General features: G+C 41.1%; 1 protein-coding gene and 1 long non-coding RNA gene across 4 annotated transcripts in view; one reads left to right on the forward strand and one right to left on the reverse strand.

Moving 5' to 3' along the window:
- The window catches only part of LOC135231179 (uncharacterized), a 69,463-nt gene extending 53,156 nt beyond the window's left edge, over positions 1-16,307 (reverse strand). Inside the window, exons 1-2 of the long non-coding RNA XR_010321726.1 lie at positions 16,008-16,307; positions 15,281-15,560 (exon numbers count right to left, since the gene is read on the reverse strand). This is a non-coding gene — a long non-coding RNA (uncharacterized LOC135231179). The remainder of the gene's footprint in view (positions 1-15,280; positions 15,561-16,007) is intronic.
- Positions 16,308-16,558: 251 nt separating this feature from the next.
- EEA1 (early endosome antigen 1) overlaps positions 16,559-26,737 on the forward strand; it is a 334,017-nt gene continuing 323,838 nt past the window's right edge. For all 3 annotated transcript variants that reach the window (XM_064283738.1, XM_064283737.1, XM_064283739.1), the window contains exon 1: positions 16,559-16,810. The gene's annotated coding sequence lies outside the window, so the exon portion shown is untranslated. The remainder of the gene's footprint in view (positions 16,811-26,737) is intronic.

Genomic DNA, 26,737 nt, shown 5'->3' on the forward strand with positions numbered 1-26,737 from the left:
TGGAGTGGCTCAAAAAATGGGGGAAAGTGAGGCAGAATTTACAGGATCGAGTGATTAATTGGATGTGGGAAATAATGAAAAGGAACTGGTCAAGGATGACACTCAGGTTTCTAGCTTGGGTGTGGTAATGCCAATCGCTGATATAGGAATCTAGGAGCTCATGGAGAAGGAGTAGAGGGTGGGCAGGAGAGGGAAATGGTTTAGAGTTTAGAGAGTAGACATTTCAAATTGAGCTTGAAGATTAGGTAGGATATCTAATTAGAGTTTTTCAATAGGACATTGGATATTAGTTTCATATTCAAAAGAGAGATTTGGGCTAGAGATTTGGGAATCACCAGCAAAAATGTGGAATGGGAACCACAGGAGTAACTGGTAACCTATTTATAATGTAAAAGGCAGGTAATAATACTCCTATAGCCATAAGCCTGGATGCAGTCCACCTTGCTTAGCCAAAGTTATTAAAATCAAGAAACAATAATTCCACTCACTCTTCTCTCTGCATTCTGGCAAAGTTCTTCCAACTTCTAAACTTCCAAAACTTGACAAAGTTCTAGCACATGATTAGAAGCCCCATGAAGGGAGCAGTTTGTTTTGTACACCCTACTTCGTTCTTTAAAAAAAAAACAAGACAGTTGTCATTGAGTTGATTCAAACTCATGGTGATCTCAGGTGTTTCAGAACAGAACTGTGTTCCTCCATAGGGTTTTCAATGACTGTGATCTTTCTGAAGAATATTCCCAGGTTCTTCTTCCAAGGGGCCTCTGGGTGGATTCAAACTGCCAACCCCTTGGTTAGTAGGAAAGCATTTAACCATTTGCACCACCCAGGGACTCCTCTATTTTACTATTGTTGTTGTTAGGTGCCGTCAAGTTGGTTATTACAGTACTGTAAATATTGTTGCCTGCCTTATGCCAGGCAGCACCCCCACTGCTGCCCCTAATGGATTACAGATGGGGAAATTATAGGGTCATGTCAGAGATAGAAACTGCTGCCTTGACTTGACATCGGGAACTTTCCCACACAACGTATCATATAGTGTGGTGCAAAGAAGTAAAGAACGAGATCTGGAACTCTTTATTTAACAAGGCTATATGACCTTAGATATCTACTGATATTTTTTGTTCTAAGAGCAAGATGGACTAAAATATGTGGGTGTTAGGGGACAGTAATAGTATTTATATTTTTAAAAAATTATTTAGGAAGGGAAGGGAGAAATAGATTTTATATTCTTAAAAATTCTGTGTCTGAGAGAGGCGGGGCCAAGATGGCTGACTAGGTAGAAGCTACCTCAGATCCCTTTTGCAACAAAGACTCAGAAAAACAAGTGAATCGATCACATACATGACAATCTACGAACCCTGACCATCAAACACAGATCTAGAGTTGACCTGAGTGACAGAGACTGAGAACGAACAACCACGGGGAAGCAGCGACTGTTTTTGGAGCCTGGAGCCAGGGTCCCAGTCAGGAAACCTTGGCGCCGGGCTTTGGACTGGGCGCAGGGGAGCTGAGCACGGCATCCTGAGATGGCGCAAACACGGGAGGCAGCCCTAGCCCCAAGAAGTGACCTCGGGGAAAGCCCAGGCAGTGCATGCAGGCAGCGCAGCAACGCAGCTGACAGGAGGAGAAGTCACTGGGAGGCAGCGACTGGTTTTAGAGCCTGGAGTGTGGCATCCCAGCTGGGGAACCTTGGCGCTGGGCTTTGGACTGGGAGCGGAGGAACTGACTAAGGCTTCTGAGACAGCACGAGCACGGGAAGCAGGCCTGACCCTCGGGGGCAATCTCTACCCAGATGCACCCCTAGGGAATCTCAGATAACACAGTCATCCCAAGCAAGATAAGTAACTTTGTCTATATTCCAGGGTGCTACTCTCTCCTATTTATCTGAACCCTCCCCTCCCCTTCCCAGGTGGCTTCATTAACATTGGAATTTCCTGAGCCAGAGGGAGAAGTACGCCGCGGTTTTTCATTTTTTTTGGTCTTTTCCTAACCCATTCTCCTGGCCTGAGAGAAGCAGCTTCAAAAAACCCAGGGACCAAAAATCCTTCCCTAATTGGACTAAAAACACAGAACCAGCTCCAGCCAAACATATGTGATCCACAGTCTTGGGCTTTCATCCCTACAGGGAACAAGGTGGCTATTATAATGCAAAGGCATTTCTGATAGGGATCTGACTGTAACTGTTTTAGCGGATTACTGGAAAGACAAGTTTCCCAGGTGTGATATCTCTGCGTATTCAACAGAGCTCTCACTGACCCACAACAGGGAACTGAGGGCTGAAGCTCCCCCCAGACCACATAGCCTCCTGCCTTAGGGGTCTAAGGAGGGTGTCACTTACCAATCTGTAGAGGTACTTGCATTGGGGGCCTAAGGTACAGCTGCAGAGCCCACCCACCAAAGTGCTTTAGGAATAGAGACACACCTACTTCACTGGAACTTGGGGGAAGTCTGTCAGCATCCTGCCCCCACTGGAGTGTGAAACCCTGCTGCCACTAGAATCTGGTGCCCACAACTATCACCACTACTTCTCTAGGTGGATAGGTGACAGTCTGCACCACACACTTGATGACCCAAAATCAGATTCTACTCAAGAATAGTGAATGGACTCTTAGTCTTATATATCTGGTAACAGTCCAAACCACCTGGTAATAGGACATAAGTGATTCAAGGGCTACAGCAATCAAGCCAGCGCAACCTAGTAGCCCATCTACACATACTGAAAGAAAACAAAACAAGATAAGACTCAGTGAGCAAATATAGAATAAATCACTACAATATCTTAGAGATGGCTCAGAGACAGCAGTCGATATCAAACCACATAAAGAAGCAGATCATGATTGCTTCTACAACTCCCCAAACTAAAGAATCAAAATCTTTCCCAAGTGAAGATATGATCTTGGAATTGCCAGATGCAGAATATAAAAAACTAATTCACAGAATGCTTCAAGACATCAGGGATGACCTCAGAAATGAACTAAGGCAATCTACAGAAAAAGCCAAGGAACACACTGATAAAGCAGTTGAAGAACTCAAAAAGATTATTCAAGAACACAGTGAAAAAATTAATAAGCTGCAAGAATTAATAGAGAGACAGATTCAGAAATCCAAAAGATTAACAATAAAATTACAGAATTAGACAATGCAATAGGAAGTCAGAGGAGCAGACTCGAGCAATTGGAATGCAGGGTGGGGGATCTGGAGGACCAGGGAATTGACACCAATATAGCTGAAAAAAAATCAGATAAAAGAATTAAAAAAAAAATGAAGAAACCCTAAGAATCATGTGGGACTCTATCAAGAAGAATAACTTGCATGTGATTGGAGTCCCAAAACAGGGAAGGATAACAGAAAATACAGAGAGAATAGTTGAAGATCTGTTGGCAGAAAACTTCCCTGACATCATGAAAGATGAAAGGATATCTATCCAAGATGCTCATCGAACCCCATTTAAGATTGATCCAAAAAGAAAATCACCAAGACATATTACCATCAAACTTGCCAAAACCAAAGATAAAGAGAAAATTTTAAAAGCAGCCAGGGATAAAAGAAAGGTCTCCTACAAAGGAGAATCGATAAGAATAAGTTCAGACAACTCAGCAGAAACCATGCAGTCAAGAAGGCAATGGGATGACATATACAGAGCACTGAAGGAGAAAAACTGCCAGTCAAGGATCATATATCCAGCAAAACTCTCTCTCAAATATGAAGATGAAATTAAGATATTTACAGATAAACACAAGCTTAGAGAATTTGCAAAAACCAAACCAAAGCTATAAGAAATACTAAAGGAAATTGTTTGGTCAGAAAACCAATAATATCAGATACCAGCACAACACAAGGTCACAGAACAGAACATCCTGATATCAACTCAAATAGGGAAATCACAAAAACAAATTAAGATAAATTTTAAAAAGAAAAAAACGCTCAAAACAGGGAATCATTGAAGTCAATCCGTAAAAGATCACAATAATCAAAAAGAGGGACTAAATACAGGTGGCATAGAACTGCCATATGGAGAGGGATACAAGGCGATATAGGACAATACAAGTTAGGTTTTTATTTAGAAAAATAGGGGTAAATATTAAGGTAACCACAAAGAAGTATAACAACTCCATAACTCAAAATAAAAACCAAGAAAAACGTAACGACTCAGCAAACATAAAGTCAAATACTATGAAAATGAGGAACACACAATTTACAAAGAAAAACGTCTCAGCACAAAAAAGTAAGTGTAAAAACGAAATTGTCAACAACACACATAAAAAGGCATCAAAATGACAGCACTAAACACAAATTTACTTATCTATAATTACGCTGAATGTAAATGGACTTAATGCACCAATAAAGAGACAGAGAGTCTCAGACTGGATAAAGAAACATGATCCGTCTATATGCTGCCTACAAGAGACACACCTTAGACTTAGAGACACAAACAAACTAAAACTCAAAGGATGGAAAAAATATATCAAGCAAAGAATAAGCAAAAAAGAAGAGGAGTAGCAATATTAATTTCTGACAAAATAGACTTTAAAGTTAAATCCACCACAAAGGATAAAAAAGGACACGACATAATGATTAAAGGGACAATGGACCAGGAAGATATAACCATATTAAATATTTATGCACCCAATGACAGGGCTGCAAGATACATAAATCAAATTTTAACAAAACTGAAAAGTGAGATAGACACCTCCACAATTATAGTAGGAGACTTGAACACACCACTTTCGGAGAAAGACAGGACATCCAGTAAGAAGCTCAACAGAGACACGGAAGACCTAATTGCTACAATCAACCAACTTGACCTCATAGACTTATACGGAACTCTCCACCCAACTGCTGCAAAGTATACTTTTTTTCTGGTGCACATGGAACATTCTCTAGAATAGACCACATATTAGGTCATAAAACAAACCTGTGCAGAATCCAAAACATCGAAATATTACAAAGCATCTTCTCAGACCATAAGGCCATTAAAAGTGGAAATCAATAACAGAAAAATTAGGGAAAAGAAATCAAATACTTGGAAACTGAACAATACCCTCCTGAAAAAAGACTGGGTTATAGAAGACATTAAGGAGGGAATAAAGAAATTCATAGAATGCAACGAGAATGAAAACACTTCCTATCAAAACCTCTGGGACACAGCAAGAGCAGTACTCAGAGGTCAATTTATATCGATAAATGCACACATACAAAAAGAAGAGCCCAAATCAGAGAACTGTCCCTATAACTCCAACAAATAGAAAGTGAGCAACAAAAGGATCCATCAGGCACCCGAAGAAAACAAATAATAAAAATTGGAGCTGAACTAAATGAATTAGAGAACAGAAAAACAATTGAAAGAATTAACAAAGCCAAAAGCTGGTTCTTTGAAAAAATTAACAAAATTGATAAACCATTGGCCAGACTGACTAAAGAAATACAAGAAAGGAAACAAATAACCCGAATAAGAAACGAGATGTGCCACATCACAACAGACCCAACTGAAATTAAAAGAATCATATTAGATTATTACGAAAAATTGTACTCTAACAAATTTGCAAACCTAGAAGAAATGGATGAATTCCTAGAAAAACACTACCTACCTAAACTAACACATTCAGAAGTAGAACAACTAAATAGACCCATAACAAAAAAAGAGATTGAAAAGATCATCAAAAAACTCCCAACAAAAAAAAGCCCTGGCCTGGATGGCTTTACTGCAGAGTTCTACCAAACTTTCAGAGAAGAGTTAACAGCACTACTACTAAAGGTATTTCAAAGCATAGAAAATGACGGAATACTACCCAACTCATTCTATGAAGCCACCATCTCCCTGATACCAAAACCAGGTAAAGACATCACAAAAAAAGAAAATTACAGACCTATATCCCTCATGAACATAGATGTAAAAATCCTCAACAAAATTCTAGCCAGTAGAATTCAACAACATAGCAAAAAAATAATCCACCACGACCAAGTGGGATTTATACCAGGTATGCAAGGCTGGTTTAATATTAGAAAAACCATTAATGTAATCCACCATACAAATAAAACAAAAGACAAAAACCACATGATCTTATCAATTGATGCAGAAAAGGCATTTGACAAAGTCCAACACCCATTTATGATAACAACTCAGCAAAATAGGAATTGAAGGAAAATTCCTCAACATAATAAAGGGCATCTATACGAAGCCAACAGCCAACATCACTCTAAATGGAGAGAGCCTGAAAACATTTCCCTTGAGAACGGGAACGAGGCACGGATGCCCTTTATCACCGCTCTTATTCAACATTGTGCTAGAGGTCCTAGCCAGAGCAATTAGGCTAGACAAAGAAATAAAGGGCATCCAGATTGGCAAGGAAGAAGGCAAAGTATCTCTATTTGCAGATGACATGATCTTATACACAGAAAACCCGAAGGAATCCTCCAGAAAACTAATGAAACTAATTGAAGAGTTTGGTAGAGTCTCAGTTTATAAGATAAACATACAAAAATCACTTGGATTCCTCTACATCAACAAAAAGAACATCGAACAGGAAATCACCAAATCAATACCATTCACAGTAGCCCCCAAGAAGATAAAATACTTAGGAATAAATCTTACCAAAGATGTAAAAGACCTATACAAAGAAAACTACAAAGTACTACTGCAAGAAACTAAAAAGGACCTACTTAAGTGGAAAAACATACCTTGCTCATGGACAGGAAGTCTTAACATAGTAAAAATGTCTACTCTACCAAAAGCCATATATACATACAATGCACTTCTGATCCAAATTCCAATGACATTTTTTAATGTGATGGAGAAACAAATCACCAACTTCATATGGAAGGGAAAGAAAAAGCCCCGGATAAGTAAAGCATTACTGAAAAAGAAGAAGAAAGTGGGAGGCCTCACTCTACCTGATTTCAGAACATATTATACAGCCACAGTAGTCAAAACAGCCTGGTACTGGTACAACAACAGGCACATAGACCAATGGAACAGAATTGAGAACCCAGATATAAATCCATCCACATATGAGCAGCTGATATTTGACAAAGGCCCAGTGTCAGTTAACTGGGGAAAAGATAGTCTTTTTAACAAATGGTGCTGGCATAACTGGATATCCATTTGCAAAAAAATGAAACCGGACCCGTACCTCACACCATGCACAAAAACTAACTCCAAGTGGATCAAAGACCTAAACATAAAGACTAAAACGATAAAGATCATGGAAGAAAACATAGGGACAACATTAGGAGCCCTAATACAAGGCATAAACAGAATACAAAACATTACCAAAAATGACGAAGAGAAACCAGATAACTGGGAGCTCCTAAAAATCAAACACCTATGCTCATCTAAAGACTTCACCAAAAGAGTAAAAAGACCACCTACAGACTGGGAAAGAATTTTCAGCTATGACATCTCTGACCAGCGCCTGATCTCTAAAATCTATGTGATTCTGTTAAAACTCAACCACAAAAAGACAAACAACCCAATCAAGAAGTGGGCAAAGGATATGAACACGCACTTCACTAAAGCAGATATTCAGGCAGCTGACAGATACATGAGAAAATACTCTCGATCATTAGCCATTAGAGAAATGCAAATTAAAACTACGAAGAGATTCCATCTCACTCCAACAAGGCTGGCATTAATCCAAAAAACACAAAATAATAAATGTTGGAGAGGCTGCGGAGAGACTGGAACTCTTATACACTGCTGGTGGGAATGTAAAATGGTACAACCACTTTGGAAATCTATCTGGCGTTTTCTTAAAAAGTTAGAAATAGAACTACCATACAACCCAGAAATCCCACTCCTCGGAATATACCTTAGAGAAATAAGAGCCTTCACACGAACAGATATATGCACACCCATGTTTATGGCAGCACTGTTTACAATAGCAAAAAGCTAGAAGTAACCAAGGTGTCCATCAACGGATGAATGGTTAAATAAATTGTGGTATATTCACACAACGGAATACTACGCATTGATAAAGAACAGTGATGAATCTGTGAAACATTTCATAACATGGAGGAACCTGGAAGGCATTATGCTGAGTGAAATTAGTCAGAGGCAAAAGGACAAATACTGTATAAGACCACTATTATAAGATCTTGAGAATAGTATAAACTGAGAAGAACACATACTTTTGTGGTTACGAGGGGGGAAGGGAGGGAGGGTGGGAGAGGGTTATTTACTGATTAGTCAGTAGATAAGAACTACTTTAGGTGAAGGGAAGGACAATACTCAATACACAGAAGGTCAGCTCAACTGGACTGGACCAAAAGCAAAGAAGTTTCCGGGATAAATTGAATGCTTCAAAGGTCAGCGGAGCAAGGGCGGGGGTTTGGGGACTATGGCTTAAGGGGACTTCTAAGTCAATTGGCAAAATAATTCTATTATGAAAACATTCTGCATCCCAGTTTGAAATGTGGCATCTGGGGTCTTAAATGCTAACAAGCGGCCATCCAAGATGCATCAATTGGTCTCAACCTACCTGGAGCAGAGGAGAATGAAGAACACCAAGGTCACACGATAACTATGAGCCCAAGAGACAGAAAGGGCCACATGAACCAGAGACTTACATCATCCTGAGAGCAGAAGAACTAGATGGTGCCAGACTACAAACGATGACTGCCCTGACAGGGTGCACAACAGAGAACCCCTGAGAGAGCAGGAGATCAGTGGGATGCAGACCCCAAATTCTCATAAAAAGACCAGATTTAATGGTCTAACTGAGACTAGAGGAATCCCAGCGGTCATGGTCCCCAAACCTTGTGTTGGCCCAGGACAGGAACCATTCCCGAAGACAACTCATCAGACATGGAAGGGACTGGACAATGGGTTGGAGACAGATGCTGACGAAGAGTGAGCTACTTGTATCAGGTGGACACTTGAAACTGTGTTGGCATCTCCTGTCTGGAGGGGAGATAGGAGGGTAGAGAGGGTTAGAAACTGGCAAAATTGTCACGAAAGGAGAGACTGGAAGGAGGGAGCAGGCTGACACATTAGGGGGAGAGTAAGTGGGAGTATGGAGTAAGGTTATAAAAGCTTATATGTGACAGATTGACTTGATTTGTAAACGTTCGCTTAAAGCTCAATAAAAATTATTAAAAAAAAATTCTGTGTCTCTTTATTTTCATAAGGAGGAACTCATTAAATTTTTAATTGCATGTGGCTTTCCTAACAAGACAACTTTTTGGAAGGCATATTAAAACTAACAATCACATAAGCAAATATTTTGTTTTTGTTAAACAGCTGTATGCCGGCCTCAGAAGTCACACAACATCACTTCCATTAATTAGATGTGAGTCATTAAGCCTGGCCCACATTCTGCTGTTGTTGTTACGTACCACTGAGTCGCTTCCAACTGATAACAACCCTATGTACACAGAATGAAACACTGCCCACTCATGTGCCATCCTCACAATCATTATGCTTAAGCCCATTGTCGCAGCTACTGCATCAATCCATCTCATTGAGGGCCTTCTTTTTCACTGACCCTCTATTTTACCAAGCATGATGTCCTTCTCCAGGGGCTGATCCCTCCTGATAATATGTCCAAAATATGTGAGATGTAATCTCGTCGTTCTTGCTTCTAAGGAGCATTCTGCTGTACTTCTTCCAAGACAGACTTCTTCTAATTACATCTGATTACATCTATTGGGTTTGGGTACATCTATTTAACTAGTCCCCTTCTTTAAAATACCACTGTAATTACATTATTTTTACCCTGATGGGTCCCTGACTAGCTCCCCCCCTTTCTTTTAGAAAAAAACCTTGCTCTGAAAACTGCTATGTTAAACAGGTAAAAGAGAAGCTACTTTAGCTGATGCAAGGGTGAATAATGTAAGGTCTCAAGTGCTTGGTTTTCTCCCTTGACTGAGGTAGCTTGGTTGACATACTTCGTCAACAACTGGACTAAGCAAACCCAAGGAAACTCTGTCCCTGTCCAATGCTGGGATGGTATCTTTACCCGAAACTCTTTAAGTAACATCACCTGCCCACCCAAAAACATTTCAGAAGCATGTGAGAACACAGATTCAGATATTAGCCCCTTTTCTAGAACTCACCCGCACTACTGTTTGTAGTACTCCATGTACTGTATTATTTTTCGTGACTTTAGCTTGGGAGTCACTGGCTGGTCTGGGTTAGAGAATTGACAAGAAAAACATCTTGGATTTAAGATTGATTTCACTTCGGTTTACTACTGAACCAGCCAACAGGCAAGTTAAAGGATATTTATAAAATCAAAGATACAGGTGAGTTGCCCTACTTCCATTGCTTTTCCTGAAATTTTTGGTCTTAGAAAGTCCATGCAAAATGAGAAATCAACCAGGTCAGAAAATACCAAACCATGAACTTCCTGACTATTATTGGAGGAGTCATATCAGTACTTAAAAGTTCACCCTGTTATCTGAGGTGAGAATTTTTGTTGTGCTGACTCGACATTATTCAGTGGCTTATTTTGTACTCCACTGAATTGAGGTTTAAGTGCAATAGGTTTGGCCATGGCTTATCATTTTCATATGAAGGGAATTGTTTTTTTATTAGGTCTTAAAATGTAACTATTATTTTGAATGGCCACCCTAACAGGGAACACAACAGAGAGTCCCTGACAAAGCAGGAGAAAAGCGGGGTGCAGAGCTCAAGTTCTAGTAAAAAGACCAGACTTAACGGTTTGACTGAAACTGGAGAGACCCCAGAAGACATGGCCCCTGCACTCTGTTAGCCCAGAACTGAAACTATTTTTGAAGCGAACTCTTCAGACAATGATTAGACTGGACTGTAAGACAAAAAAATGATAGTCATGAAGAGAGTTCTTCTTAGCGCAAGCAGATACGTGAATCTAACTGGGCAGCTTCTGTCTGGAGGCAAAATGAGAAGGCAAAAAGGAACAGGAGCTGGTTGAATGGACACCGGAAATCCAGGGTGGAAAGGAGGAGTGTGCTGTCACACTACAGGGAGAGCAACTAAGGTCATATACCAATGTGTGTATAAATTTTTGTATGAGAAAGTAACTTGAACTATAAATTTTCATTGAAAACATAAGAAAAAAAAATGTAACTATTATTTTGGATCTTTCCTAACCCTGACTCCAAAGAAATTCAATGAGAACTGATGATTTTCTTGAGGTTACTCAAGTCAACTAATTGCTGTCATTAGTTGCCGTTGCATCGATTCTGACTCATGGTGACCCCATGTGTAAAGAGCCTGGAGGAAATCAGTGGGGCTACTGGAGAATTCATGCATCTCCCCACTCCCTTAAAGGCCTCCTCTTTGCCTCCCTCCCTCCCTACTCTGCTCCTAAAGGTTGAAAGAAGCACCGACTGATACTAGGCTATGCTTAGTTAGTTGGATGATGCTAATATAATTTGTTAAAAGTGAACAATGCAGTTAAGTTAAAAAGTAAAAAAAGCTACTTGATACCAAATAGCTCGTTAGTTGTCCTGTGTATATTCCTTAGAATTCATAAAGTATTTTAGCCTTATTTATACTGATATGGAACACATAAACATCGATATTCTAGGCATTAGTGAGTCAAAATGGACTGGTACTGGCAATTTTCAATCAGACAATCATATAGTCTACTATGCAGGGGATGAGAACTTGAAGATGAATGATGTCATAAAGAACATTTCAAGATCTATCCCGAAGTACAGCGCTGTCAGTGATAGGATAATATCCATGTGCCTATAAGAAAGACCGCCAGGCGCTCCTTGGAAACTCTAATGGGCAGTTCTACTCTGTCCTACAGGGTCGCTATGAGTCAGAATCGACTGGACAGCACTGGGTTTTTTTTCTTTTATAAGGAAGACCAGTTAATAATGACTATCATTCAAATTTATACACCGACCACTAAGGCCAAAGAAGAAGAAATTGAAGATTTTATTAGCTTCTGTAGTCTGAAATTGATCGAACATGCAACCAGGATGCACTGGTAATTACTGGTGACTGGAATGGGAAAGTCAGAAACAAAGAAGAAGGATTGATAGTTGGAAAATATGGCCTTGGTGATAAAAACAATGCCAGAAATCGAATTATGGAATTTTCCAAGTCCAACGACTTCTTCATTGCAAATACCTTCTTTCACCAACATAAATGGTGACTATTTTATACACATGGACCTTGGCAGATGGAATACACAAGAATCAACAAATCGACTACATCTGTGGAAAGAGACGATGGAAAAAACAAAGTATCATCAGTCAGAACAAGGCCAGGGGCCGACTGTGGAACAGACCACCAATTGCTCATATGCAAGTTCAAGTTGAAACTGAAGAAAATCAGAGCAAGTCCATGAGAGCCAAAATACGACCTTGAGTATATTCCACCTGAATTTAGAGACCATCTCAAGAACAGAGCTGATGCATTAAACACTAATGACCGAAGATCAAAGGAGTTGTGGAATGACATCAAGGACATCATACATGAAGAAAGCAAAAGGTCACTGAAAAGACAGGAAAAAAAGAAAAGACCAAGATGGATGTCAGAGGAGACTCTGAAACTTGCTCTTGAACGTTGAGCAGCTAAAGCAAAAGGAAGAAATGATGAAGTAAAAGAAATGAACAGAAGATTTCAAAGGGCGGCTCGAAAAGTCAAAGTATTTTAATGACATGTGCGAAGAGCTGGAGATAGAAAACCAAAAGGGAAGAACATGCTCGGCATTTCTCAAGCTGAAAGAGCTGAGGGAAAAATTCAAGCCTTGAGTTGTTGTAGTGAAGGATTCTATGCGGAAAAATATTAAACGATGGAGGAAGTATCAAAAGAAGATGAAGCAATACAGAGTCACTATACCAAAAAGAATTAGTAGATGTTCACCCATTTTAAGAGGTAGCATGTGATCAGGAACCAATGGTACTGAAAGAAAAAGTCCAACCTGCACTGAAGGTATTGGTGAAAAACAAGGTTCCAGGAATTGGTGGAATATCAACTGAGATGTTTCAACAAATGGATGCAGCACTAGTAGTGCTCACTCGTCTATGCCAAGAAATTTGGAAGACAGCTACCTGGCCAACTGGCTGGAAGAGATCCATATTTATGCCTATTCCAAAGAAAGGTGATCCAACTGAATTCGGAAATTATCGAACAATATCACTAATATCACACACAAGCAAAATATTGCTGAAGATCTTTCATAAGTGGCTGCAGCAGTACATCAACAGGGAACTGCCAGAAATTCAGGTTGGATTCAGAGGACGTGGAACCAAGGATATCATTGCTGATGTCAGATGGATCTTGGCTGAAAGCAGAGTATACCAGAAGGATGTTTACCTGTGTTTTATTGACTATGCAAAGGCATTTGACTGTGGGGATTATAACAAATTATGGATAACGTTGCAAAGAATAGAAATTCCAGAACACTTAATTATGCCCATGAAGAACCTGTATGTAGATAAGAGGTAATTGTTTGGACAGCACGACAGGATAATGAGTGGTTTAAAGTGAGGAAAGGTATGTGTCAGGGTTGTATCCTTTCACCATACCTATTCAATCTGTATGCTGAGCAAATAATCTGAGAAGCTCAACTGTACGAAGAACGGGGCATCAGGATTGGAGGAAGACCCATTAATAACCCGCAATGTGCAGATGACACAATCATGCTTGCTGAAAGTGAAGAGGACTTGAAGCACTTGCTGATGAAGATCAAGGACCAAGCCTTCAATATGGATTACACCTCAGCATAAAGAAAACAAAAATCCTCACGACTGGACCAATAAGTCACATCATGATAAGCCAAGAAAAGATTGAAGCTGTCAAAGATTTAATTTTACTTGGCTCCACAATCAACACCCATGGAGGCAGCAGTTAAGAAATCAAAAGACAGACTACATTGAGCAAATCTGCTGCACAGGAACTCTTTAAATCTTTGAAAAGCAAAGATGTCATCTTGAAGATTAAGGTGTGCCTGACCCAAGCCATGGTATTTTCAATCACGTTATATGCACGTGAAAACTGCATGATGAATAAGGAAGACAAGAAGAATGAACGTCTTTGAATTGTGGTGTTGGCGAAGAATATTGAATATACCAGGGACTGCCAAAAGAATGAACAAATCTTTCTTGGAAGAAGTACAACCAGATTGCTCCTTAGAAGCAAGGATGGTGAGACTACATCTTACATACTTTGGACATGTTTTCAGGAGGGATCAGTCCCTGGAGAAGGACATCATGCTTGATAAAGTACATCCACTTTTTTTTTAAAGAGAGAAAAAGGAGGAAAGTATAACAGGACTTCTGGACAATGTTGACTGCGTATCTGAGATCTCTGGCTATTAATGTAAAAGGAACCCAATTAATATAAAATGAACCCAATAACCCTAGTTATGTATGTGTATCTCTATGCTCCTGTGTAGTATAGAGTAGGTAGATAGTTGGGTTTAATGAGGATTCAGGATCTGTTAGATGAGTATCATGGAGGGGAAAGGTGAAGAATTTAAGCTATTTGCAAGAGCAGGTGGCGGGGGCTATAATGTTTGAACATAGATGCTCAGCTGGGTTTTGACGGAAGTGAGGACACTAGGAAAAAATGGCCGGTAGTAAGAAAGTGAGAGGTGTTAATGGACTGGAAGCCTTGATGGGGCCAAAGGATTGCTGGTGTGGGAATATTAAGGTACGTGAGCTGAATGGATAAGAATTAGTGGTCAGATAGGGTAAGCAGAACTGCTATGTGTGGGAACTGCATGATTAGTGAATGGTATTCTTAGGTGATTATGTCTCCCCAACTGTTTATTTTCTTTCAGAGTGATTAAGTTCTCTAGTGTATTATTCCAATGATGGCGTTACCATAAAATGCAGAGGAGTGCACAGTTTTCTGAATAATCCATCTAGCTAAACAGTAGATGACAGCCGATTATATTAGTTCAAAGATTCCACGAATTCCAGTAAAGAGAAAGCCTTGGTATACGATGATAATAAGCAATTTTAAAGTAAATTAATTCTTTGAAAAATAAACCAAAAATGAAACAAATGTCAATTTTATCACCCTACATTGCTATCACACAGTAGCATGTTTCCCATATTGCCTGAAAATAAAGCGTCTTTGGAAAGATGGAAAAGTGTGTGCTTTGCTTTGTTTGCATTATTATCAATAGTGATTAATAATTAGTTGTAGCGATGGCTGTTCTGATGCACCACACACACACACACACACACACACACAGTCAAAAGCAGAATATGTTTGGGGTAGAAACAACATATTGCATTATATAATGCTTTACACTTCACAAAACATTTTCACATTGATTAACTCCTTTGAAAGTAATAATTTGTTGCATTTTCTGAAAAGATCTGGAAGTACCTTCAAATGAGCACTCCATTCATTGCTAAGTTGAATTCAAGGTCTTTTTTTTTTTTTTGGTAACAAGGCTAGTAGTTGCAGTTATTTCCTCTCCACTCCTTTTTAAACACTATTAAAAGCTTCTCTCTTCCTTCCAGCCTCTTGCCTCTAGTAGAATGGTAAGGCCCATGAGCTGTGTGATTTTCGAGTTCAAATAATGACATCGTGCCTGGAAGTCAGTTCCAAGTTTACATCCTTATCTTCGCACGGTATTTAGTATGACCTCATTATTTTTCTTAATCTGTATAACAGAAGGGATTAAAGATGATTTATTTCAATAAATCTATTATCAGAATAGGTTTTAAATTCCTCACCCGAATGGGCCGAGCATAGGCTTTATTAGGAGAAAGCACATGAACGACATCAGCTCATTAAATATTGTTGCTATGATCTAAAGGGCTCAAACATAGCCACACGGTGAGGATGGCAAAGGACCTGACAGTGTTTCGTTCTGTTGTACCTATGAGCTGCAAGCGACATGAGGGCACCTAACAATGACCCCAAAAGAACAACTGCAAACTTCTCTCGCCTGCTCAAATTCCTGCTGCTTCCTGCCCGCCCCCCTCACCTCCCCCGCCCCCCTTTTTTTCTTAGTTCTTTACTTTCCTAACGGCTGTCATTAGTTAGAGGCAGGAAGAGAGTAGGGAAGGGAAGCTAGGAGTTGGAAAAAGGAGGAAATCCAACAGACCAGTTAAGCATGTCTGCGACTCTCCTGCTTCTACCCAGGGGCTCAGAAGTCGACTCAGCATTTCTAGCAGAAATGACGCTCCAGCTGAGGCTCGGATGCCCTGTCCAGAGCCAAGGCGGTCACGGAAAGGGCCACACTGACGAATTTTATGTTTCAGGTCGAGGGGCGGCGGCGCGTTTCAGCCCGGGAGCCCCCTCCTCCAGTCCTGGTCAGTGACACCCCTAGACCAGGCCCTCAGAATTCCCAACCCGCCCCTCAGCGGTCACGCGGCCGGCGCGCGAGCGTGCGCTTGCTTGGCAGCCCCGGCGTCCGCCCTGCCCACCGGAAGGAGCGGCAGCGCCAGCGTCCTGCCACCTGTCCGTCACGCGGCCGCCCAGACTGCCGCTGCTTCCGATTGGTCGCAGGCCTGGGCCAGCCCCCTTCCAGCCCTGCCCCCCACAGATGGACAGGCCGGGGGGGCGGGCTGGCGTCAGCCCCGCCCACCGGCGGCCGCGGGCGGCCCGCCCAGCTGTCAGTTACGGGGGCGGCCCGGCGGGCGGGGAAGGCGCTCGCTGCCTCCCTTCTCGCTTGCTTGCTCGCTCACGCGCGCTCCTTCTCGCCGCCTGTGGCGAAGTCGGGGCCGCCCTAGCGGCCACCACCACCTCCTCCCCCGGCCTCTTTCCCCGGTCCCTTGTGGGCGCAGTCCCTCCCGCCCGCTCACCCCCGAGCCGTGAGTGACACCGCGTGAGGGCCGGTGGGTCCGGAGAGTCACCGCGGCGGCGCCGGGTGGTGTTTAAACCATGATCAGGAGGATTTTGCAGAGGGTAGGAGTGAAACCGTCTTTCCGGCGGCGCGTGAACCAGGACAGCCCGAGCCCGTGGTGGCGGGCCGTCGGTGTGTTTGCCTGAGGGCGCCGCCGCCGAGCTGAGGAGCCGAGTCGGCGGCGCGGGCACCCTCCTGGGCGCGGGCTCTTTCCTTCTCTAGGCCCCGCAGCCCGGGAGGCGGTCAGGCCTGGGTCGTCAGCCCCGGGACGGGCAGTGGGAGCGGGGAGGGCGGGTGGGGCGGTGGCGGGGCGGCAGGCCGGGGCCCCGGGCCAGGCACCGAGCCGCCGCACCCCGCGCGCCCAGGCCCGGCTGCAGCGTGGGTCTGTCACCGAGAGCGGGCTGGCGAGCTGGGTGGAGGGTGTGGTGCAAGCGCGTTCTTCCCCTGATCCTGGAACGGGAATGAAAATGGAGTTAGCGCTTGTGGGACCGGCCGGCCAGCAGCCAGCCCGGCAGGCGAATGGTAGTGGGCGATGGTGGGAAGCCTAGCTGTGCCCCCAGGCTCCCCGCCCACCGCGGCCCCCAACTTTAGGCGACCCACACCTGTCATACACGGCTTAGGTTTCTTATCTGGACAATGTACGAGGGTAATGTGGTGAAACCCGGTGTAGCGTGGGCCCAGTGGTGTTACTGACAGTGGCAAAGTCAGCTGAAAACCAAAAACTCACTGCCGTCGAGTCGATTCCGACTCATAGTGACCCTATAGGACAGAGTAGAACTGCCCCGTAGAGCTTCCAAGGAGCGCCTGGTGGATTTAAATTGCCAGCCTCTTGGTTAGCAGCCATAGGACTTAACCACTAGGCCACAACGGTTTCCAAAGTCAGCTGAGAAGGAAGATATTACTCCCTGTTGGAAACCTTTTTTTTTTTTTTTCCAGTTAATAGTGTTTTCACCCTAAGCCCAGTACCTTATTTTACCCATCATAGAGTAAATCCACAGTAAGTGTCATCAAACGCTATACACTTAAACTCCTTCAGTTTCTGCCAATGCTCTCTCCGTTTGAAATCTGGAAAAACGTATGATATGACGATTAGAGCATTGGAAAGCTGTAGGTGTATTGTTTGAGAATCAGTTCCTAGAATGACATAATTAAAATCTCTGTCCCTATAAGAGGTACTGTACTCAAGTTTTTGTTTTGGATAGCTTTTGTTTTTTCATACAGTGGTAGGTTGTAACAACATGTAAATGATTGAAAAGTAGGTACCAAACCCATTATTTGGTGTCTGAGGCAATATGATAACTAGTTCAAAAAGAAAAAAAAAAACCAAACCCACAGCCGTCGAGTCGCTTGCAACTCATAGCTACCCTATAGGATGGAGAAGAAGTGCACCACAGAGTTTCCATGGAGCACCTGGCGGATTCGAACTGCCGAACTCTTGGTTAGCAGCCGTAGCCCTTAACCATTATGCCACCAGGGTTTCCAAACTACCTCAAAGGACAGAAGAAATTAGTGAATTAGTAGTATTCAGCCAAGGAATATACAGAGTTGAGTCACCCCATGTATAAAACAGGAGTGTTCTTGCTTCTGTGTATCTTTCCTGCAGTGTTGGAGTTGTGTGAAACTTGGTCATATATCAGGGGGAGAAGTAGTTAGCTTCTGTATCTGATACCCTGTATTGACATTGGATTACTTTTCACAGTGGTTTTGTCATAGTTTTTGAAACCTTGATAAGCAGTGATTCTGGCAGTAGCAAGGGCATGCCCTTTACTGTCACCATCAGTTCCTGTGTTCAACAGCAGAGACCTCTGTGTGTGATTTACTTGCAGAACTTTGAGATCTTTCTTTTATCGGGTGTGGAGGAACTGATTGCCTCATGCCTCAGATTGTGTTTTTGTCATCGTTCCCCAAGTGAAAATTAATTTGTCTACGGTGTTATTTAAAGTTTATAAATAAAAGTGTTTATTGACGTAAGAGTAACTAGTGGAAGTTACAGATTACTTTTCACAGATATGGGATTCTTTCTAGTACTCTTGGTTTAATGTTGTTAAGCACTAAGATTATTACATAAAGATCATTTTTAGTGTTGGTGTATGCACATCAACTGTTACAGAAATTTCAGTTGAAACTGCAATATTGGAATTGATTGTTGTTGCTGCGATATGATGTGGAATCATCGTGTCTGAAAAGGTCAGTTGATGGCTGAGTTTCTCAGTGTCGGCACTATTGACATTTGGGACCAGATAATTCTTTGTTGTGGGGGCTGTCCAATGCAGTGTAGGATGTTTAGTGGCATCCCTGGTCACGTTATACATAGATGCCAGTAGCACTGCGTTCCCATGTTGTGACAACCAAAAATGTCTCTAGACTTTGCCAAATATACCCTTGGTTGAGAACCACTATGTTAAACGTATGTACTCTTTAGTAGGAAAGCTTGCAGTGTTTCTCACAGATAACTACTTAATTTTCTTTTATTCAGTGTACTTATATTGAGTATCTTTTTTAAAATAATTTTTATTGTGCTTTAAGTGAAAGTTTACAAATCAAGTCAGCCTCTCACACAAAAACTTAAATACACCTTACTACATACTCCTAATTACTCTCCCCCTAATGAGACAGCCCGCTCCCTCCCTTCACTTTCTCTTTTTGTGTCCATTTCGCCAGCTTCTATTGCTCTCTACCTTCACATCTCCCCTCCAGGAAGGAGATGCCAGCACAGTCTCAAGTGTCCACCTGATTCAAGAAGCTCACTGCTCACCAGCACCCCTCTCCAACCCACTGTCCAGTCCAATCCCTGTCTGAAGAGTTGGTTTCGGGAATGGTTCCTGTCCTGGGCACACAGAAGGTCTGGGGACTATGAGCACTGGGGTCCTTCTAGTCTCAGTCAGACCATTAAGTCTGGTCTTTTTATGAGAATTTGGGGTCTGCATCTCGCTGTTCTCCTGCTCCCTCCGGGGTTCTCTGTTGTGTTCCCTGTCATGGCAGTCATCGTTTGTAGTCTGGTACCATCTAGTTCTTCTGGTCTCAGGATGATGTAGTCTCTGGTTCATGTGGCCCTTTCTGTCTCTTGGGCTCGTAATTACCTTGTGTCCTTGGAGTTCTTCATTCTCCTTTGATCCAGGTGGGTTGAGGCTCATTGATGCATCTTAAATGACCACTTGCTAATGTTTAAGACCCCAGACACCACTCTTCAAAGTGGGATGCAGAATGTTTTCTCAATAGGTTTTATTATACCAATTGACTTATATGTCCCCTGAAACCATGGTCCCCAAACCCCTGCCCCTGCTACGCTGGCCTTTGAAGCATTCAGTTGATTCAGAAAACTTCTTCGCTTTTGGTTTAGTCCCGTTGTGCTGACCTCCCCTGTATTGTGTGTTGTCTTTCCCTTCACCTAAAGTAATTCTTATCTACTATCTAATTAGTGAATACCCGTCTCCCACCCTCCCTCCCTCCACCCTCTCATAACCACAAAAAGAATGTTTTCTTCTCAGTTTCAGCTTTTTTCTCAAGTTCTTATAATACTGGTCTTATACAATATTTGTCCTTTTGCAACTGACTAATTACACTCAGCATAATGCCTTCCAGATTCCTCCATGTTATGAAATGTTTCACAGATTTATCACTGTTCTTTATCGATGCGTGGTATTCCATTGTGTGAATATACCATAATTTATCCATTCATCCGTTGATGGGCATCTTGGTTTCTTCCATGTTTTTGCTATTGTAAACAGTGCTGCAATAAACATGGGTGTGCATATATCTGTTCGTGTAAAGGCTCTTATTTCTCTAGGATATATTCCAAGGAGTGGGATTGCTGGGTTGTATGGTAGTTATATTTCTAGCTTTTTAAGGAAGCACCAAATTGATTTCCAAAGTGGTTGTACCATTTTACATTCCCACCAGCAGTATACGAGTGTTCCAATCTCCCCACAGCCTCTCCAACATTTATTATTTTGTGTTTTTTGGATTAATGTGAGCATTCCTGGAGTTAGATGAAATCTTATTGTAGTTTTGATTTGCACTTCTCTAATAGCTGATGATCGTGAGCATTTCCTCATATATCTGTTAGCTACCTGAATGTCTTCTTTAGTGAAGTGTCTGTTCATATCTTTTGCCCATTTTTTAATTGGGTTATTTGTCTTTTTGTATTTAAGTTTTTAAAGTATCATTTAGATTTTAGAGATCAGACTCTGATTGGAAATGTCATAGCTAAAACCTTTTTCCCAGTCAGTAGGTAGTCTTTTTATTCTTTTGGTGAAGTCTTTGGATGAGCATAGGTGTTTGATTTTTAGGAGCTCCCAGTTATCTAGTTTTCCCTCTGCATTCTTAATGTTTTGTATACTGTTTATGCCATGTGTTAGGGCTCCTAACGTTGTCCCTATTTTTTCTTCCATGATCTTTATCATTTTAGATTTTATATTTAGGTCTTTGATCCATTTTGAGCTCATTTTTGTGCATGGAGTGAGGTATGGGTCTTGTTTCATTTTTTTGCAGATGAATATCTAGTTTTGCCAGCACCGTTTGTTAAAAAGACTGTCTGTTCCCCATTTAACTGTTTTGCGTCCTTTGTCAAATATCAACTCCTCGTATGTGGATGGATTTATGTCTGGATTCTCAATTCTGTTCCATTGGTCTATGTATCTGTTGTTGTACCAGTACCAGGCTGTTTTGACTACTGTGGCAGTATAATAGGTTCTAAAATCAGGTAGAGTAAAGCCTTCCACTTTGTTCTTCTTTTTCACTAATGCTTTACTTATCTGGCGCCTCTTTCCCTTCATTATGAGGTTGATTTGTTTCTCCATCTCATTAAAAAATGTCATTGGAATTTGGATCGGAATTGCATTAAATGTATAGATCGCTTTTGGTAGAATAGACATTTTTATAATGTTAAGTCTTCCTATCCATAACCATCATATGTTTTTCCACTTATGGAGGTCTCTCTTGGTTTCTTGCAGAAGTGTATTGTAGTTTCCTTTGTATAAGTCTTTTACATCTCTGGTAAGATTTATTCCTAAGTATTTTATCTTCTTAGGTGCTACTGTAAATGTTATTGATTTGGTGATTTCCTGTTCGATGTTCTTTTTGTTGGTGTAGAGGAATCCAACTGGTTTTTGTATGTTTATCTTGTATCCTGATACTCTGCTAAACTCTTGTATTAGTTTCAGTTGTTTTCTGGAGGATTCCTTAGGGTTTTCTGTGTATAAGATCATGTCATCTGCAAATGGAGATACTTTCATTTCTTCCTTGCCAATCTGGATGACCTTTATTTCTTTGTCTAGCCCAATTACTCTGCCTAGGACTTCCAGCACAATGTTGAATAAGAGCGGGGATAAAGGGCATCCTTGTCTGGTTCCCATTCCCAAGGGAAGTGCTTTCAAGCCCTCTCCATTTAGGATGGCGTTGGCTGTTGGCTTTGTATAAATGTCCTTTATTATGTTGAGGAATTTTTCTTCTATTCCTATTTTGCTGAGAGTTTTTGTCATGAATGGGTGTTGAACTTTGTCAAATGCCTTTTCTACATCAATTGATAAAATTTTGTGATTCTTTTGTTTTATTTATGTGATGGTTTACATGAATTGCTTTTCTAATGTTGAACCATCCCTGCATACCTGATATGAATCCCACTTGGTCATGGTGAATTATTTTTTTGATACGTTGTTGAATTCTATTGGCTAGAATTTTGTCGAGGATTTTTGCATCTAAGTTCATGAGGGATATAGGTCTGTAGTTTTCTTTTCTTGTGGTGTCTTTACCTGGTTTTGGTATCAGGGATATGGTGGCTTCATAGAATGAGTTTGGGAGTATTCCGTCCCTTTCTACGTTCTGAAATACCCTTAGTAGTAGTGGTGTTAGCTCTTCTCTGAAAGTTTTGTAGAACTCTGCAGTGAAGGCATCCGGGCTGGAGCTTTTTTTTGGGGAGTTTTTGATTACCTTTTCAATCTCTTCTTTTGTTGCGGGTCTATTCAGTTGTTATACCTCTGTTTGTGTTAGTTTAGGTAGGTAGTGTGTTTCTAAGAAATCATCCATTTCTTCTACGTTTTCAAATTTGTTAGAGTACAATTCTTCATGGTAATCTGATATGATTCTTTTTAATTTCAGTTGGGTCTGTTGTAATATTGCCCATCTCGTTTCTTATTTGGGTTATTTGCTTCCTCTCCTGTTTTTCTTTTGTAGTTTGGCCAATGGTTTATCAATTTTGTTGATTGTTTTCAAAGAACCAGCTTTTGGCCTTGGTAATTCTTTTCAGTTGTTTTTCTGTTTTCCATTTCATTTAGTTCTGCTCTAATTTTTATTATTTGTTTTCTTCTGGTGCCTGAGGGTTTCTTTTGTTGCTCTCTTTCTATTTGTTTAAGTGTAGGGATAATTCTTTGATTTTTGCCCTTTCTTCTTTTTGGATGTGTGCATTTATTGATATAAATTGACCTCTGAGCACTGCTTTCGCTGTGTCCTAAAGGTTTTAATAGGAAGTGTTTTTATTCTCATTGGATTCTATGAATGTCTTTATTCCATCCCTAATGTCTCCTATAATCCAATCTTTTTTGAGCAGGGTATTATTCAATTTCCAAACGTTTCACTTCTTTTCCCTGTTATTGATTTCCACTTTTATGGCCTTATAGTCAGAGAAGATGCTTTGTAATATTTCAATGTTTTGGATTCTGCAAATGCTTGATTTATGATGTAATATGTGGTCTACTCTAGAGAATGTTCCATGTGCATTGGAAAAGAAAGTGTACTTGGTTGCTGTTGGGTGGAGTGTTCTGTATATATCTATGAGGTCAAGTTGCTTGATTGTGGCATTTAGGTCTTCTGTGTCTTTATTGAACTTCTTTCTGGATGTCCTATCCTTCACCGAAAGTGGTGTGTTGAAGTCTCCTACTATTATTGTAGAGCTGCCTATCTGACTTTTCAATGCTGATAGAGTTTGTTTTATGTATCTTGCAACCCTGTCATTGGGTGGATAAATATTTAATATGGTTATATCTTATTGGCTTATTGTCCCTGTAATCGTTATATAGTGTCCTTCCTTATCCTTTATGATGGATTTAACTTTAAAGTCTATTTTGTTAGAAATTAATATTGCTACTCCTGCTCTTTTTTGATTGTTGCTTGCTCGATATATTTTTTTCCATCCTTTGAGTTTTAGTTTGTTTGTTTCCCTAAGTCTGAGGTGTGTCTCTTGTAGGCAGCATATAGACAGATCTTGTATTTTAATCCATTCTGTCATTCTCTGTCTCTTTATTGGTGCAGTTAGTCCATTTACAGTCAGCATAATTATGGATAGGAATTTTTTTAATGAATTCAGTGCTATCATTTTGATGTGTGTTGTTGACAGTTTCTTTTTCCCACTTAATTTTATGTGCCAAGTAGATTATCTTTATATATTGTCCTTTCCTCATATTCGTTGTTGTTGCTTTTGTTTCTGCAGAGTCTGTATTTTTTTCTTGTATTTTATTTTGATGAGTAGGATAGTTTATCTCCTTTGTGGTTACCTTATTATTTACCCCTATTTTTCCAAATTTAAACCTAACTTTTATTTCTTTGTATCGCCGTATCTTCCTCTCCATATGGAAGATCTATGGTTACATTTCTTATTCCCTCTTTATTGTTTTAATATTGTCTTATGTAATAACATCGCTGTTACCCTGTTTTGAGTTTTTTTTTAATATTGCTTTGTTTTTTTGATTTCCCTGTCTGGGTTGACTTCTGATTGCTCTGCCCAGTGTTCTAGTCTTGGGTTGATACCTGATATTATTGATTTTCTAACCAAAGAACTCCCTTTAGTATTTCATGTAGTTTTGGTTTGGTTTTTATGAATTCCCTAAACTTCTGTTTATCTGGAAATGTCCTAATTTCTTCTTCATGTTTAAGAGACAGCTTTGCTGGATATATGATTCTTTGCTGGCAATTTTTTTCCTTCAATTTTTTAAATACATACTCCCATTGCCTTCTTGCCTGCGTGGTTTCCGCCGAGGAGTCCAAGCTTATTCTTATTGGCTCTCCTTTGTAGGTGACTTTTCGTTTATCCCTAGCTACTCTTAAATTCTCTCTTTATCTTTGGTTTTGGCAGTTTTGGGTATAATATGTCTTGGTGACTTTCTTTCAAGATCTACCTTATGTGGAGTTTGATGAGCATCTTAGATAGATATCTTCTCACCTTTCATTATATCAGGGAAGTTTTCTGCCGAGAAATCTTCAAGAATTCTTTCTGTATTTTCTGTTGTCCCTCCCTGTTCTGGTACTCCAATCACTTGTAGGTTATTTCTCTTGATAGAGTCCTACATGATTCTTAAGGTTTCTTCATTTTTTAAAATTCTTTTATCTGATTTTTCTTCAAATATGTTAGTGCCAAGCGATTTATCTTCAAGTTCAGAAATTCTGCCTTCTACTTGTTCAATTCTGCTCCTCTGCTTTCTTTTGAGTTATCTCCTCTGTAAGTTTATCGTTAATGTTCTGAATTTCTGATCGGTGTCTGTCTATGGATTTTTCCAGATTATTAAATTTTTCTTTATGTTCCTGAATGATCTTTCTAATTTCTTCAGTTGCCTTATCTGTGTGTTCCTTGGCTTGCTCTGCGTATTGCCTCATTCTCTTCCTGATGTCTTGAAGGGTTTTGTTTATTAACCTTTTGTATTCTGGCTCTGGTAATTCCAGGAATGCGGTTTCACCTAGAAGATCCCTTGATTTTTTGTTTTGAGAGCTTGTTGAGGTGATCATGGTCTGTTTCTTTATGTGACTTGATATTGACTGTTGTCTCAGATCCATCTGTAAGTTATTGTATTGGTTTATGCTTGCTTACTGTGTCGTAGCTTCTTGGTTTGTTTTGTTTTGATATACCCATATGCGTTGTTTGAGTGAGCTAGCTTGATTATTTTCACCTTTGAAGCTCTGACGTCCAGTCCCCAGATGGCTAGAGCTGTTATCAGGTATATCAGTCTAGGAGTCCATTCAGTTTTCTTGTATGAATTCAGCTCATGTGTCCAGGTAGCTGATCATCAAGTGTGTGGTACAGGCTCTGTCCTACAGTCTTAGAGGGGCAGGGGTGGTAGTTGTATGTACCGGTATCTGACTGCAGCAGGGCTCACACTCTGAACAAGGCTGAGGCTGAGAACTGACTCGCGAGTGTCTCTGAGGAAAGCGTGTTCCTGTTCCCTAGAGCGTGCAGGTGGGTGGGTTCTGCATATGCACCATGGGCACCTAAAGTTTTTAGTTGTAAGGAGTGGTAGGTACCAGTTATCCTTGGGCCCCTGTTGTGGGTGTCTGGATGACCTGAGTAGAGCTACCGGTCCTTAGGTCCCTGATGTGGGTAGGTGAGGACCTTGTTTAATAGGCAAAGCAATGTCAGACATCAAACACCCACCTCTCCACCGGATAGCTGAAATGGTTGGAGTCTACTAACAAGGGCCTATTGTCCCGAAATAGGCCCACACAGGTCCATGCAGAAGGAAAAGGTGCTCAAAGTCCATGGACCGTTTATGCCTGGACAGGAACCACGTCTGTCTTGAGCTCCCCTGGTTAGTGGAGCTGGCAAATTATCTTTTCCCCCAAATGTAAACTTTTTCCTTCTCCAAGTCTGAGAGAGTGGCTCTAGGTGCTCAACGGGACCTATCTCAGTCCCAGAGAATCAGCTGCTGAAGCCGGCTTGGGGGTGGGGTGCAGTAAAATATACGTGAGTACTTAGCTTTTGCTGAGAGCGCCATTCTTCTCAGTTTCCTGAGGTTTGAGTAGGCTGTGTGGCTGGCTGCTTCTACCTAAGGAAACTGTGGCAGAACACTAATACCAGCCCTTCCCCGCCGCTCTGGGAGTGGTGCCTGAGGGCTTCCCACGATTCAGGACCGGTAACTCTTCTCCGTTTCTGAACGGTCTCGTCGTTCCCCTGCCCCTCAATTTGTTTTCTAAGCTTGCCTTTGAAGCTCCGGGCTCCCAGCTTGTCGTGAATATACTCGTTTCACTTGTTTTTTGGGGGGTCTTTGTTGTAAAAAGGGCTTGCCAGA

The sequence above is a fragment of the Loxodonta africana genome, chromosome 4 (genome assembly GCF_030014295.1).
Source record: "Loxodonta africana isolate mLoxAfr1 chromosome 4, mLoxAfr1.hap2, whole genome shotgun sequence".
Lineage (NCBI taxonomy): Eukaryota > Metazoa > Chordata > Mammalia > Proboscidea > Elephantidae > Loxodonta > Loxodonta africana.